This window comes from Marmota monax, unplaced genomic scaffold (assembly GCF_021218885.2).
Source record: "Marmota monax isolate L192 unplaced genomic scaffold, Marmota_monax_Labrador192_F-V1.1 WCK01_AAM20220418_F8-fsc00024, whole genome shotgun sequence".
Taxonomy (NCBI): Eukaryota; Metazoa; Chordata; class Mammalia; order Rodentia; family Sciuridae; genus Marmota; species Marmota monax.
This window is the reverse complement of record NW_026695224.1, coordinates 35,176,260-35,192,630: the sequence shown is the minus strand read 5'-3', so window position 1 is coordinate 35,192,630 and position 16,371 is coordinate 35,176,260. Positions and strand designations below refer to the sequence as shown.

The window sequence follows — 16,371 nt, the reverse complement described above, 5'->3', positions numbered from 1 at the left end:
CGCCGGGGCCGGGGCCGGGCACATCCCAAGGAAAGGACGGATCTGTGTGGGAAGCAGCGGGTGGGGGGCACCCCCAGAGGAGCAAGGGGCCTTCCACAGTGTGAGGATCCAGCTCGGCCAAGTGCAAAACCATCCCAGCTCAGAGTACGTCTGACTCAAACCCTCAGGCGTGTTCAATATGGAACAAATAAAAAATGCCACAGCACAGGAGGAGCGTGCGTGTCAGGACGCAGCCCAGCCAGCCAGACCCAACGGTCCGCCCGGCTCCCATGGCTCAGGCTGAGCGCCCCCCCTCCCCCCCCCACACCGCCCCCCTGGCCTGGCCTGGCCCACCGGGTGTCAGGACTGAGCGTTGTTCTGTGTGAAGCGGATTTCAGGAAGGAGGGGCAGTTCTTTGTAAAGAATCTCAGCTGGGGCTGGGGATGTGGCTCAAGGGGTAGCGCGCTCGCCTGGCATGCGTGCGGCCCGGGTTCGATCCTCAGCACCACATACAAACAGAGCTGTTGTGTCTGCCGAAAACTAAAAAATAAATAAAATTTAAGAAAAAAAAAAGAATCTCAGCTAATGAACAGAAGCAACCGCAGACTTAGAAATCTTCCATTCTGCAACCCAGATTGACGGGGTCACCAAGGCTGCTGGCACCTCGAGGCCAATGGGCCTTTGTGGCAGATTGTCAGGCCGGGGACAGCAGGTGGGAGAACCAGACCTCAGGACATCCTGGGGAGACACCCCAGGCGAGGGGCACAGACACCCATGGAGCCTTCTGGTCAAAAAGACAAGGGAAGACTGGAACCAGAACTGACCAAACCTCTAGCTCTAATGAGCAGCTTTAAGACTACAGGGAACACCAGAGGCCACCTCGGAGGTGCCCTCACCATGAGGTGGGACGTTCAACACGACGATGACCCGCGTTTCCTGGCAAAGTTGGCAGGGGGCTTCCCTGGGTCAGGATGGCTGGCCAGGGTGGTCTGGGGCAATTGGGGGCCCTGCAGGGGCAGGAAGGCGAGCCTGTGTGAGTGGGGCTTAGGGCCTTAGGGACTCACAGTCGGGGCTACAGACGGGCACTGGGGCCGGCTCTGTGTGCCCAGGGGGAGATGACTCAGGGTGGACGACGTGGAGGACTGTGTCCTGGGCACAGAGCCTGCACCTCAACTGCTGGCTGCTGAGGCTGAAAGAGGAGGGAAACAGCTTCCGTGGGAACAGCACGGATGCCATCGCCAGGGGATTTGGTGAGTCCCCTTCGAGTGGCAGGACCGGGAAGAGGCAAGCTGTGACCAGAAGTCCCGTCCAGAGAGAGCTTGCCTTCACCGGGACAGCATGTCAACGTTCACAAGTCACGTAGAACCGCGCAGCTGCTTGCGTGGCGAGGGATCAGGAAGGCGGACAGGAGGTTGCTGAGCCACAAGAAGATGATTTATGATTCTGAGGTCATTGGAATAAATTATAGATACGCCTAAATATTTTTGGAATTTCACCTACTCAGCTCTGAGGGAGGCCCGGGGCCAGATTAACACATGAGCCAAGACCTCAATGTCGTAGCCAAGCTTTCGGGGCTATCGGCCAACGCAGCACCCCCTCAAGGTCAATCTCGCCTCTCTGCTGACAAAGCCCTCCTGAAGGCTGAGCACGCACCTGCCCGAGGCCACCAGCACGCGGGTTTCCAGCCTCGATGTAGAATGGGCTGCACCGGCTCCAGTACTGTTTCCTGTTTCCTCTGAGTACACTCTTCAACTTTGCAAGCCAGTGTTCTGTCTCAGCTCCAAGGCAGGGTCCGCCCCGTGGACGGCTAGACGGGACGGTCAGCATAAGGGGGCTTGTGGTGTGGTCAGGCACACAGCACTGGGCGAACGCCAGGTGAGGAGGACACAATGCCCAGAACCTCAGGAAACACTCCCCAGGTGAGCCAGGAAAGACCACAGAATCCCCAGGGGAAGCTCTGTGGCTCCAGGGACCCTGCCCTGGTATCCAGTCACCTGGGTCCAGCTGCTCTCCTCCAGGATCAATGCTGGCCACCAACGAGCCTCCAATACCAATAAGCACCGACCTCCAGGTTCCTCTTCCTGGGCACCCTCCAGCAGCATCCCCACCCTTCTGCCCACCAGGAGGCAGAGCAGACCAGAGGCACGAGGACCTCTTGCCCCAGCTCTGTGAAGCCCTCCTTAGGGACTTCAGTGACTCAGACTGTCTGACTGGGCAGTCTTTGCCTGGGTGGGGCTCTCGCCTCCCAATGACTGCCACTGGCTCAGGCCACTGCCCAGCACTGGCAGCCTGGGGTGCCCGCCTGTCCCCGCTAGTGATGAGTTTCCAGGTGCTGCAATAAGGGAGACCTCCTCCTGCAGCTGCCTGTCGGCCAGAGCCCTGGCCTCGTTTGCCAGTCCTTCAGCCAGTGCCTCTGCAGGGCCCCCCTCCCCCGGGAAGGAACCTCAGCTCCTGCAGCCACCCGCTGGCAGCGGGCAGCTCAGCAGTGCGCGTGGTGGGGAGGAGTGGGCCTCCTTGGGGCCGGGGAAGGAGTTCTGTGCCTGGCACTGAGGGGGGCAGAGCGCTCCCACCTCTGGCTCCCTGAAGATTCCTCAGGAAGGACTGGGCTGACTGCACGCCCTGGAGAGGGGACTGGAGAGCCCTCCAGGGGCACCTCCCTGCCCCCGGGGCTCGGGCTCAAGCCTCTTCCCAGTGGTGACTCCTACACCCAGGACCAGCCTCTGCAAGCAGACCTCACCTCTGCAACCTGGCTGGAGGGACCACCCGCCCCTTCCAACAGTGGGCAGAACAAGACCCAGATGCCACCCACTGCCCACTCCACTTCTTCCCAGTTTCCAAGTCCAGGGCTGGTGAACTGAGCACACGCCCAGTCGACCTACTTGCTTCCCAGGGACAGCAGAGGGCAAGAAGAGAGGCATGCTGGGACAGCCCACTCCCCTGACCCCCTGAGCACTGGCCATATAAGTACTCCTGAAGGGCTGGCCACTGCCTGCGCCTCCATCGCCCTCTCTGTGGGACTCGCACCCAAGCTGCTGGCCGGGAGCAGTACCCTTCACCACTGAGTGAGGGAGTCTGTGAGCTCCTCAGGACTTGACTGCTTTGAGCCCCAGGCCCAGAAGGGACATCTGTGAGCAGAGAAGGACATCTGTCAGCCCCACAGGGTCGTGCTCATCGGGAATGTCTAACACGGAAGGTGCACACACTGCAGAGACGCGCCTCGGGGTGTGGTGGGCAGAGGTCTGGGGCCAGGGATGTTGCGTGAACAAAGAGGGGGCAGCTCCAGAAGGAGGCCCACAAGACAAAGGTGAGCTCGGAGCAGGTTCCCGGCCAGCCCAGGGCTCCTCCCAGCCACGGGCCACGGCCCCACCAGCTGTCTGCTCTCACTGCCCTGCCCAGGCCCGCAGTCCGAGGCCAGAGCAAGGTGGGAGTCAGGAAGGACTGCAGGACAGCCTGGGCCCTCAGCATCTGCTCCCCCGGCTGTCCTGCAGTCACCTCTGTCAACCACAGCCAGTGAACACTGCCAACCACTGCCACACACCAGGGGTGGCGGGCAGGGAGGCGCCGCTCTGCCTGGGCTTGGAAACCCCCCGGCCTGCCTGTCCTGCCTGCCACTCTGAACCTCTTTTTTTTTTAAATGTTTTTCTTACTTTATTAAACCTTACTAGTATTCTTTAAGGGACAAACACATGGACAAGTACGATATAGTGAAGAAATCTTATTTTTATAAGAGAATTAAGGAGTCACCAAGATATTTCCAGATACTATCTTCAGTGATAATCGTTATCTTTTTTCTGGGACTCCAGATAATATTCGGCCCCTACGGCTACCACAAAAGCAGCAAATCCCCATTTAAATCCTTTTAATAATACACCAACAAAGGAAACATTGTGTGCAAAGCCACCCATGTATCTCCAAGCTTCATTGCGGCCCCATGGATCCCTGAGCCCTTTTGCAGCCAGCTTCTCCTGGACAGTTTGTCATGGTGTCCCTTCTATCTTCCATTGCCTATAATCTGGAAGTTCTAGTTTTCCATGACCATGTTCATGTCCGTGTCCGTGTCCAGGGGCCATGTCTTTATTTAGATGATTCTTTTAAAATGTTGTCTTAATGATTTTGAATACGTATGACCACATGAACTTTTTCTTACAGCAATTTGACCTCTCAGGACACTCAATAGTCAACCGTCCACTCTGAACCTCTTGAACCCTGGCGACAGTGTCCTTCCTGTGGCTCATACCAGCAAGAAAGGAACAGAACTGCTTTCTGTCCTGACAGTGAAGCTAAGTGCAGCCACCCCTGATGATGCTGGGCCCTGGGCCTCCCAGAGCTTCTCCGCACTGTCCTGTTCCTGGGCAGTGCAGTGGGCGGGCCCCTGGGTAAAGTGGGCCCGGGGGCTGGCCCTCCACTCGGCAGCCCCTCTGTGACAGCCCCACAGTCCCCAGCTATCAGCACGGGTGGATGGGGGCCACCAAGGCCAGGGTCTGCCTGCCACCTGCAGCCAGCCAGACACTCCCCACACAGAAGGGGCTGTGAGCTGGGGCAGGGCGGAGGCAGCGCTCTCTGGACAGGGAACCGCCCCACTTCCTCTTGAAGGAGCAAGACACTGAGGGGAAGAGCTCAGCCGAGAGCCACACGCACCCCCAGCCCGGTGCGGTGAGCTTCCTGGGCTGCCCCAGCCAGACCCAGGAACTCGGGCGGTCGTCACTGTCTCCCCACCAGGAGGCCCCCTTCCCCGGAAGCAGTCGGTGGCCCCTGTCTGAACTCAGGGTCTTCGATGAAGTCCCCTCACAGTGGATGTGGGCAGCAGAAGGTAGTGACCAAGCCAAGCTCAGCCGCTGCCACATGGAGAGTGAAGGGCCACCAGTGTCCACACTCCTGGCTAGCTATGCTGTCCATCTTTGCCTGCACCGGGCAGGGCAGGTAAAGCCAGAGCAGGGGCTGAGCTTCCAGGACAGCACCTGTGAGAGGCTTATGGTCAGCCCAGGCCCTGGCCTCCAACCCTAGCTGTGGCCACAACTGCCATCTGAAAGGCTTTTTTTGTTTTTGTTTTTTTGGTACCAGGGATTGAACTCAGGGGCCCTAAACCACCCAGCCACATCCCCAGCCCTATTTTCTATTTTGTATTTTATTTAGAGACAGGGTCTCACCGAGTTGCTTAGCACCTCACCATGGCTGAGGCTGGCTTTGAACTCACAATCCTCCTGCCTCAGTCTCCCGAGCTGCTGGGATGACAGGCGTGGGCCACCAAACCCCGCTGACAGGCTTTTAAAGGAATAACGTGGCTTTCAAAAGAAACAGATTAGGAGGCTGCAAACAAAGGAGATGAATAAACAGTGCTGGGAGAAAGCTCTAGAACACGGGTGGTATGAGCCCAGATGCCCCGCTCCCTCCAGAGCACACGGGCCCTTCCCTCCGGCAACCCATCACATCTGGGCCAGGGGTTGTGCTAACTCTCCCGTGGAGGGTGGAAGAATTCCTTCAGGAGCCCTCTGCCAAGCACCATGCGTTGATTAGAATGGGGACATGGGTAGCAGGGGTGCAGGGCAGAGGGAGGGAATGACCCCTGGCAGTGCTGACTCCACAGGAGGGGCCCGGGCAGGGTGAGGCCTGCTGGGGGCTGGTGCCTGTCCACATGGCCTACCTCCTTGGAGCTGGCTGCCCCAAAGGGAAGTACCCAGTGCCCACGCAAACATGGCCAGATGTGGTGGACAGTGTACCCTGGCTTTCAGGTCCTGGATTGTGCAGAAGTAGCTGACAGCTTCTTCCTGGATGCATCCCTTCAACACCCATGAGCATTGGCCCCAAGAGTACCCAGCCCTGCCGTCTGGGATCCAGTGGCTTCTCCTGCTGACCAACCTTGCCACCACACCCCCGCCCTTGGCAGACAGCATTCATCAGCCGCTGAGACCAGACAGGGCCAGAGTCCTGTGCACACAGCAGCTCCAGCATGTGACCCTGGCCGCGGATATCCTTCTGCTCATCTTGCCCGAGACCACTGCTGCCCTCAGATCACACCTCAAGCACTATTTTGGAATGTCCCTGAATCTGACTTTGTCTCAGAGGACTGCATAGGAGCAAGGATCAAAATCCCCCTGAATATCCAAGTGGGGTCCCCTCCAGGGGAGAATGGCCAGGGGTGCACACTGGAGCGAAGGGCAGGTTAGAGCTGAAGAAGGCCTGCCGGGAGCCTCCAGGGGAGCTTGGCCTCTCTTACCTGGGAGACAGGGACCAGAGAGGGCATTTCATCAGAACCAAGAAACGCGTCAGAGAACGGGGCCACCAGCACAAGGGCAGAGAGCCCCATCGGGGGTGCCGGCTGCGCAGAGGAACCTCGGAATGGATGCAGAGCCACACACGGCACCATCCAGTGTGACGCCCACAGGCAGAGGTGGACTGGGGAGGCCCCGCAGGATGGGGTCCTGTCTGAGCGATGCCAGTATCCTCGGCTGAAAGTGGCCACAGTCAATCCACTCGTGATGGCTGAGACCCACAGGCCCACACCTCACCCGGGGCCTTCTGGGATGTGAACCATCTAACGGATCCTTTTCAAGGCATCATCTGGGAAGCAGATGACTCAGTGGACTGCCCAGGTTGCAGGTGGCCTCAGTGGCTGTTTACTCTTCCCTGAGGTCCAACTCCTTTGACTCTGAGCAGAGCTTCAGGTTACTGGCTTTGGTGGGCTGTCCTCTGGCGGGGACTGAAACTGCCCCACAGACCCCTAGCATACTGGACACAACGAGGTGCTGGTTCCTAAGAGCAGCCCTGGGCACTGTCTGGCACACTGAAGCCAAGTGACAGACTAGGAGATTAGCATCTGTGCCACTGAGCCCCCCAGGCAGCCTGTGTGGTCAGCTGGGAGCCCTTTCCACCCCCACCTGCTCACCCACCGAGGCAGGTGTTTCAAGCCTGTGGGTGAGAACACGTTGACTACAGGCAACAGGAACCAGGAGACCCACATATCATGGCTTCCAGGAGCAGGAAGTGGGGGCAGTGAGAGTGCTCGGCTAGCCTCCCATCAGGGGTTCCGTGCCGGGCCCAAGGAAGGGGCTGCAGACAATGGATGACACCCAGCTGTGCCCTTGGGACTACTACTACCTACATGTACCTGGGGCTACCAGATGCCACCAGCCCCAGTGCACAAGGACCACGCCAGCCACCAACAGCCATCTCATCCTCAGAGCTGCAGATCTGCAGGATCGGGGGCTGGTGCCACCTGAAACCGAGCCAGTCATACAGGCTTAGAGTGGAGGAGAGGGCTCCCAGGGGGGCATCTTGGGATACCACACCAGAGAAAGCAGACCATCATCTCACGGGGCCTATGGACACCAGAGGGCCCGCAGCGTCTCGCACTCTGCAGCCTAACCGAGCACCTGGCACAGATGCCAACTCCCAGTCAGTCGAAAGAGTCACACATTGACGGGTGCTGGGAGGCTAGGGGGACAGTAGGCACCGGACATGGTACCCACCACCAGACTGCAAGGTGCTCCTGTGCCATCGTGTTGGGGGAGACCTCCTGCCAGCTTTGCTGAATATGGGTTTCCATAGCCACCACCCCCTCTGTCCTGTCTACTTCAGACATGGGGGCGGGGCCGTCACCAACACGTAGGATCACTCACCAGCGCCTCAGATCAGCAGATCTCCCCACTCAGCGGACGACACTGGGGGAACAGTGTGACTTCTGAGAGCGGCAGTTAGCGGCCCTGTCCATTTCTCCCTTCTGTCCATCCCGAGCCCCGACTTAGACCGTCATGAGTAGGCTGGCCGCCATCTTTCCTGTTGTGACAGGCCAAGGCGCACCTTCAGGTGGACCTGAGAAAGCTCCCTGGCTAGGTCTCCTGCCTCTGGTGACTTCCCAGGAGTTTCAGGAAGTCAATGCACAGAAACCACGACTGTCTCAGGCGTTCACTGCCAAACTTTGAAATGGGAACCAGGCCAGGAAGCGGCTGCTTTGAACTGAGTCCAAGTAGAAGGGTCACAAGAAGACCAGGGCTTCTAAATATCACGAAACGGCTGTTATCAGCAGCGCATGCTTAAGACAGACATGGACAACTGCCCGCTGTGTGTCCCAGACGGTCGTGGCACCCCAGCCCCTGCTGCCCGCCGCCTCCCTACTTTGTCCAAAGAGCCGTCGTGAGACGCACATTTAACAGAATGTACAGCTAATCAGGTTTGTGCGTGGCATGTCCTCCACGTCCACTGAGAGATAAGCCTGCCACCTGGGACATGTCATAGAAAGGGTAGAACAACAGGAGCCACCAGCAGAGAGCGTTGATGGCCCCAGGAGCCTCCCTGAGCACGACAGATCAGAGCTCAGCGGACTCTGCTCCCACCGCGTGAGTTCGCCTGTCGAGTCCCGGCCTCTGGTCCAGCAACTGGAATTTTCAATAGGAAAACAAAATACTTTGTTTTGCCTCGAAGCTGTTTCCAGATTGTGTTGCCTGACCTTCCCGCGAGTCTGCGAGCGTTCATCACAGAAGCACGGACTGCCCTGCTTGCACCAACCCAAGCTCCTCATGAAAACCCTTCCTCTGGCCGCCCAGAGGCAGTGCCCTCGCAGACACCGCACTTACCCTGGAGCAGCAGTGCCCTGTGCGTGCCCTCCTCTGTGACATACGCCTGCAGCAGGACAGCCACAGGCCCCAGGTGCCCCCAGCTTCTGTGTGTTCGGCCCACGTCTCCGGCTGTTTGCTCAGGCTGGCTCTCCAGGCAGCCTGGGAGCCCTCTCCCCTCCACACGCTTAACCCTGCTCTGCCCGGTTCAGAGGGACCCAGAAGGGTCCATCTTGCCCGTCAGGGCGCACAGCCCGCTGCTCTCCCAGGGCAAGGCTGTCCTCGCCTCCCTGCGTTCCTGCTCGCTGGCTCCCTAGCAGACTGGAATGCGTGGCTAAGATACGGGAGGCCGGCGGTGCAGGACGGTGTCCCCAAGGCACTGGCTTTTCTTCCGGCAGGGAGCGCCCCTGAGAGCAGAGACGCACATGCCCCCGTGGGAGACGAGCGCCCTCCTGTCTGGGGCCACCTTCCGTGGGCCCCTGAGAGGAAGGCAGGGGTGCTGCAGGGTTCCCTCACCCCTTGGTCCCCAGGGGGAGCCTCCCCAGTCTTGGCCCTTTCAGGCCTGAGTCTGCTCAGCTGCAGCCACCTGCCCACATGGGAGAAGCTGGTCAGGGGGCTGGCTGCCACGGGGCATGGGGCAGCAGGACCCACGCCCCGCCTTCCTCAAGCCCCTGGGCAGCCCACTCTGTCCATGGCACTCCCAGGGAAACTGAGTCATGGGAGCTCAGTCACGGCCAAGATTTATCCTATAAGTAGCTCCTGAGCCACACGGAGAGACTTGGGGGCACATGAGGACAAGATGGCAGCAACTGGCACTTGGAGCCACAACACACCCGACGTTCCTCTTGGCTATGTCCCCTGGCAGAATCATGGTCTTCCTCTTCTTCCGACGTTTCTGTTTTTGACGCTTCCTATAATAAGCACATAACTTTTATAACCTTCCTCTGATAAGCATGTAACTTTTATAACCCTGACCTCTCCCTCACTTCTCCTCACTTGTTGGATTTTCCTTTGAAATTTCTCTCCTTTCCACTTCCCTATCTCCTCTCTCATCTTCCCATCCAGGCTGACAGTCCAGCTCCCCCGCATCCTGCGGGCTCCCGCAGCCCCTGTGCCCTGCCTGGGCACACCAGCCCCATACGGGAAGCTAGGGAGAGCAAGCCCACCATCACAGCTAAGAAACCGCATCGTTCACGCCTCAGCAAAAACTGGCTCTGGCTTCCTGGAAGCTTCTAGAAAGGACCCCACACTGTGGTCAGGAACATACATCCCCCTACCTGCCAGCCAAAGTGAGCCGACCCAGCCTGGGGGACAGAGCTGAGCACGTGAGGTGGAGGGGGACCCACTCCTGTTCTGCACCTGTAGCTTCCTCTTGGTGCCCGGGCCCAGAGGCACATGCCACCCCTCCACAGGCCCAGGGAACACAGGGAGGACAACGGCCAGGACCCCGCCTACACTACGTGGTCCTCTGGGGCTCTCCCGTCTGCGCCTTAATGGAGGTGAAACTCAGTTAACACTTTGAATCCACACTTGGAAGCCTGATTTGGTGGCATCCAGTGCAGGTTGTACCATCGCCTCTACATGGTTGGGAGCACTTCCTTCACCCCCAAAGGAGAGCCTGCACCCACCAAGCAGCCACCCCCTGGCCCCACGGACGTGAGCCTGGTATGCATCTGCCTGCTCCAGTGAACAGGTCCTAGGCCGTGCGCCCTGGTGCCCGGCCCCTCTCCCTCCCCATGTGTCCTCAAGGTCCACCTCAGGCCACTGTGGGCGGGCACTCAAGGCTTCACGCTTCCCACCTCTGAATGGACCAGCTTCCGCCTTCTGGCCTCGCAGGAGCCCTGGCCATGGAGGCCATCCTCATTTCAACTGGGGGCCGCGCCAGCCCTGGATGGCGAGCTGAAGCTGGCTTGACCTCGACCCCCTCAGAGTCCCTGAGTTCTGCACAACCAAAAGCCCAGTGGGACACAGGCAGGTCCCAGAAGTTCACAGGAAGCCCTGTCCTTGGTGACGTTAGCTGCTTCTCCCTCAGCAAAACACAATCATCACAAAGCAAGTCAGGTGGCAAGCTCCCTAGGCCACCGGGAGGACAGCCCCCCGAGGACCTCACAGCCACAATGCTCATTGGTTCCATTTTGTGACAGAGGCTGGTGGGGATCCCAAAGGGTGACCCAACTCAGTGGCTCTGCACTCCGCTGTAGGTCTCGAGGCCCTGGGGTAGCTTTGCTCCTCCTGGTGCCCAGCCCTGTCCAGAGTGGGAATCACAGCCCCGGGCCACACCAGCACGTTCTAAGCTGCTGGTGTCTCCAGACCCTGCTGGGGTTTGGCTGGAGCACAAGGACCGTGTTAGGACATTTTGGACAACACCTCTTCCTCTGTGGGGCAGAGTGTGCCCCAAGGCAACAGCGTGCCCAACTCCGGGAAAAGCTGGGGACCAGACTCTGCTCCCAAGTGGTGGATGCGAGTTGGCCATCAGGAGGGGTGACCTGCCTGTCAAGCAGCCATGTGGCAGAGAGCTGAGTGAGGCCTCACGTGGCCATGGGGGTGCACACATGGTGCAGGTCAGAACTGAAACATCCAGGCAGCTGTCACCAAGCAATTTGTCGCCCGCCTGCTGGACTCTCCATCCCCTGGCCTGAGCCTTCGGGCAGCCATTGACCTGCAGCCATCTCCTCTACCCAAAGCCCCGGAAGCTGCAGCCAGTGGAGAAAGGAAGGGGTGGATTTGCTGGTCAGAGCCAAAGTCAGGGCAGCTGAGGGTGGTGGAGGCCACAGGTGAGCTGGTTTCTCTCCCCACCGACCAATCGACTGATGGAGGTGAAGAGAACAAGATGCACCATAGCAGCAGAGGGACGGCCGGGCTGCGGGGCGTTGGCTAGACTGACCCTTCAGGTTTGGGCCCTTTCCCAGCTCCTTGGAGCAGAGAGCATTGCCCCTGGGCACCTGCCTAGGGTCCCAGAGCTGGGCCATCAATATGGCACAAGAACCTGCAGGTCAGGTTGTCCAGATGAACCTGGTGGTAGCTCCTTGGCTCTCCCACTTGCCCCAATGCCCAAGTCCCGGTAAGGAAAGGAAGGGTAGCCACGTGGCGGGAAGCCAGCCGTGCTTGGGGTGCCAGCCTCTCTTGGGCGGTGGTACTCCAGGACTTTCCTCCCCCTCCTCCCACTCTGGCTCTCAGATCCCTGGTTCTGCCTCCACTTGCCAGTAGCAACGTGACCCAGCTGTGACAGCCATAAACATCTTCAGACATTGCCACTGTCCCCTGGGTGGGGCAAGAAACCCTGGGTCCTCCTGCACGCAGAGGGCAAGGCCTGTCCTTGTCTCCCCATGAGCCCACCAGAACCAGGGCAGAACACAGCTTTCTCTCAGCAGCCTGGGCCTGGTGTCACTATGCCCACCACGCTGAGGTCATTCTTAAAACCCCCCAATTGCAGACACAGAGCAAAGGCCGGGAGGAAGCTGGGGCCCCCTTGGGGAATCCTGGAGTGGCCTGGCCTCCCAGTTGGGTGGGGCATGAGTGCTCTCCCCGGCCCTGAGGCAGAGGGAGCCTGGAACTAGAGAGAACCTGCACCCACTCAGCCTGGGCAGGAGCCAGCAGGCCTCTGTGGTCACACCCGGAGGTCCTCACAGGGTGGCCATGCGGCCCAGCCCCATGGAGATCCTCATCCTGATAGTCTGGCCACCCAGGCAGGGGAGGACACATGCAGAAATGGAGAGACCTCAGGGGCTAGGTAGGGGCTTGCAGGGCTCTGGGCCTATGCCCTGTGGCAGAGCAACCCCGGGAGGCAACTGGGCATTTCCTACTTACTGTCAGGGCACAGCTCCAGGTTCCTGGAGCTCAGACAGGCCACGGCCCATTCAGTTCTTCGGACAGGGGCACTGTGTCACTTACCCAAGCACACAGCAGCTGGAAGGACCCGAGGCCCGTGGAACAGAGAATATGCTTGCTCCCCAACAGAACCAGGGCCTGTGTCCCAGTGTCTGCTCCTCCCTCCCCTGTGTCCTCCAACCAGGAGGGCTGGAAGCCTTGAACCCTCTGTCTGAGAAATCAGGCAGTCAGTGACCAGACCCAGAAAACCCCAGGTTGTGTGGGCTACAGCTCATTTGATCTGGGGGCTCCTTCCAAGGTAAGGAATCCAAAACCACGCATGGGGGCCCTGGCACAGGGCGAGTGTGCTGGTGAGCGTCACCGGAGAGTGCTCGGTTCACCACTTCAGCCCCGTGAGTGATGGGAATCTTTGGGAAGCTGTTTCTACACCCAGGATGCAAGCAATGGCCTCTCTGCTGGGAAAGACAGTGAACCCCACGACACACCCCACCAAACCCAACACGTGTCCCTAGCTCTGCTGTCCCTGGCTGGTCCTAGGTGTGTTATAGCTGCCAGGGACAGGAGGGGAAGGTGACGGGGAAGCAGAGGAGGAAGCCGGGCCTGAGCAGCTGCTCCTTAAGACCTCGGGGCTCTGGGTGACTTCTGCCGGCAGCCCCCCAGCCCGGAGCACATCGACTCTGGGCTGGAGGAGGTGGTACGAGGCGTCTGATGCTGCCTGGGTCAAGATCTGATCCCTGAATTCTGCAGAAAGGGAAATGGGTTTTGAGAGCAGGCGAGGTCCATCCCCGGCCGCGCAGCTGGAACCTTCCTGGCCCCAGCTCAGCTTCCTGCTGCTCTGGAAAAAAGTCTCCCTCCTCCACAGAAGCTGCTGGCCCAGCTGGCCCCAGCCCCCATTGGAGGACAGAGGATGCTGGGCTCCTTTGAAAAGTCTGGGGCGGCCTTGAGCTGTGGACTGCTTGGAACTATTGCAGGGAGTGAGAGGGTCACACACACAGAAGTGGAGCCACCTCAGGTGCTGGGCAGGAACTGGGACTTGAAATGCAGGTCACCTCGCCACCTCCCAACAGTGAGAAAGGCCCTGTGCTTCCCTGGGCGCCTCCTGTCATGAGCTGAGGGGTCTGCACCAGGCCTCCCTGGCCCCTGGGGCATGGCCTGCACTGTGGAGGGGAAGCAGAGGGCTGCAGGCCCACAGGTGAGGCGGGGCCCACTGCGCACACGGCCCGGTGGAGGGGGCCTCAGAATTTCCTGGCATCTGCTCACTGGTGTTGCAAGCAGGGGAGAGCGCGTGTCAGGGACGGAGGGAGATTATGTAAGCGATTTTCCTCCTGAGCCTTCTCGGGCACAGTCAGACCAGACCATGTGCAAAAGTATTTCAGGAGACTGGCAGCAGCTGTGTCCCCACAGGATTAACCCTTGTGGGGACCTGGATGGCTCCCCCAGGGGACTGTGCCGACAGGAGACACTGGTGGGTAGGGGTGGGACAGTGTGGATTTGAAGGTGGCAGTGCTGTGTGATTTTGCATGTGTGGCCTCAACACTGTGCCTCTGCCCCTCCCCCGCTGGAAGACAGGGTAGTCATGATGAGCACCTGCTCACGAGGCCAGTCAGGGTTCTCGGAGGTGACTCACAGAAGGCACGGCCCACTGTCCCTGGCTCTGCCGGAGGTGTAAGAAGGAGCTGGTGACAACTGCCACCCAAAGCCCTTGCCTTCCAGGACCAGGCTGGTTTCCAGCTGTGCCCATCTGCCTTTGGGGAGAAGTGGCCATAGCCGGGGTCAGCTGAGGTCTGGGAGGGCCCCCTGTCAGCCAGGCAGGACCTTGCAGGGGTGAGGGCCACAGGCCAGGGAGCTGAGAAACCCATCAGGGGAGCTTGGTCCCCCAGGTGAGGTGGCCGGGCTGGGTTCAGTGCTTCCACCCTCTGACGCAGCGACGGGAGGAGTCCCATGGCTACTACCTACTCTCAAAGCGCTTCTGTGCCGAGGACCTGAGGGCAGCCCGCAGGGACCGCCTCTGCCTCATCACTGGGTGCTCCCCCCGGTGTCACCCTCTGGCCCAGGGAGAGTCCGGAGTGAAGCTACAGCCGAAGGTGAGGCTGATTTTTCCTTTTACAGCTCAAATGAACTGTGGTGTAAGGTTTCCCACCCCGAGAACCATTCTCTCTCACCCAGGAAGTCAACCACGGTGGCACTCTGGTAAAGACCTGACGGCGGGTGCAGCGGGACACGGGTCCTGCAGCTGCTGTGGGGCAGGGGGCGTGGGTGGGCACGGGGCAGAGTCCTGCTGCAGCTGGAGGGCAGCCCTGCCAGCTCCAGTGCACGACTCCCCAGCCAGGCCAGGCCTGGCCCCGCACCAGGGACACTGCCAGGCCTGGCCCCGCACCAGGGACACTGCCAGGCCTGGCCCCGCACCAGGGACACTGCCAGGCCTGGCTCTGCCTCGTCTCCCCCCTCCTCTCGCTCCCTTCTGCTGTCCGACCACGGGAGCCCTAGATCCACGAGGCACCCTGCAGCTCTGTCCCCTGGGCAGGGCTGCAGGGCTGCTTGCCTCACAACAGGCAGAGCTGGCGTCTAGAAGGAGGGTCAGACCTGAGGCTTGGGGGACTGAGGTCCTATGGATCTGAGCTGTGGTCACCGGGCCAACAGACAGAGGGCCAGATGGAAGGACTTGGCCAGGGCAATGAGACCCAGGGCTGTGGAGTGCTGCCCAGAGATGCCCTCAGCTGGTGACCAAGAGTAAGTACAAAGCTGGGGTCACACTGCTCCAAGCAGCGGGGCTGAGTGGTCTCTGGCCTCCAGCCTCTGCCTCAGGCCTGTGGCCAGGTGGAAATGCCCATCCTGCCACTCCTCTCAGTCACCTCCAAGCGCTCAGGGCCACTCGGAGAACTGCACAGTGACTGTATTGTTTTCACCAGCCTCTGCCCTCTGCTTGGACATCACCTGACTCTTCCCAGGGTAACACAAAGCAGTCGCTCATCCACGAGCAGGCTGTGACCCCTTGTATGCCACCACGTGACCAGGCACAACAGGGAATGCCCATGGGTCCAGCACCCAGCTCCAGGCTGCAACTCTACGCTTCTGTCCTCCAGGCACACCACAAGGGCCAGGAAGAGATGAGGGTCCTGCGGGTGAGGGGAAGCCCTACACTGACCTGCCAGCACCTCCCACAGCCAGGTTCACTGAAAAGACAGCCCTGGGGCCGGGGCTGGCCACAGAAAGGTCATAACATGTGTCAGCTGTCCATCACTGTGACCAAAACACCTGACATGAACAGCTTTGGGCAGAAAGGTTCACTTAGCTCATGGTTCCAGAGTTTTCTGTTCATGTTTGGCCAATTCCACTGTCATGGGCCTGGGGGCAGAGCAGGGGGGCAGAGGGTGGAGCAGCACTGCCCAGCTCACGGCAGCCGAGAGGCAGAGAAGCAGAGCAGAGACCAGAACACCCACCAGCATACCACTTCCCCGCCTCTGTGGTCCACGAAGCCTTCAGTGGATTAACCGGCTGATGAGGTCAGAGCCCTGTGGCACAGTCACTTCCCAGGCCCACCTCTGGGCACTGCTGCACTGGGGACCAGGCTTTCAGCTCATGAGCCTTCAGGGGACAATCTAGACCCAAAGCACATCAGACAGCCATGGGGTGATAGTGAAGCTGCTGGCTTTGTCCGGGGGCAGATGCTCTGTGCCTGCCTCCCAGGCGGGGAACCCCATCCCACTCTTCCAGGGACACATGCCGGAAGCCCCTCCTCACCTAGGCCTGCTGCCCTCCCCCTGTGCAGAAGAGTGCAGCTCCAGCACAGCCCCCTTGCTGAGGAACTGCATGCTCACCTGCGTTGGTGGCTGCTATCAGGGCTCACTTGCCACCTCATGGCTGCTGGGTTCTGTTGGCTTCAGATAAAACCAATGGGGACACAGTGCCCAACCATCCACCCTCACTAGATGGGCACTAGCTGCAGCCAAGATCTAATCTGATTTCAGGGGACCAGAAATGGAGGTGGGCAACCACTGTGGCCCCACACCTCTGC

At 59.9% G+C, this 16,371-nt stretch overlaps 1 pseudogene; it reads right to left on the bottom strand.

Annotated features, from left to right (window-relative positions):
- Nucleotides 1–3,635: 3,635 nt before the first annotated feature.
- Nucleotides 3,636–4,194, bottom strand: LOC124086684 (NADH dehydrogenase [ubiquinone] 1 beta subcomplex subunit 3-like; annotated as a pseudogene).
- Nucleotides 4,195–16,371: the final 12,177 nt, after the last annotated feature.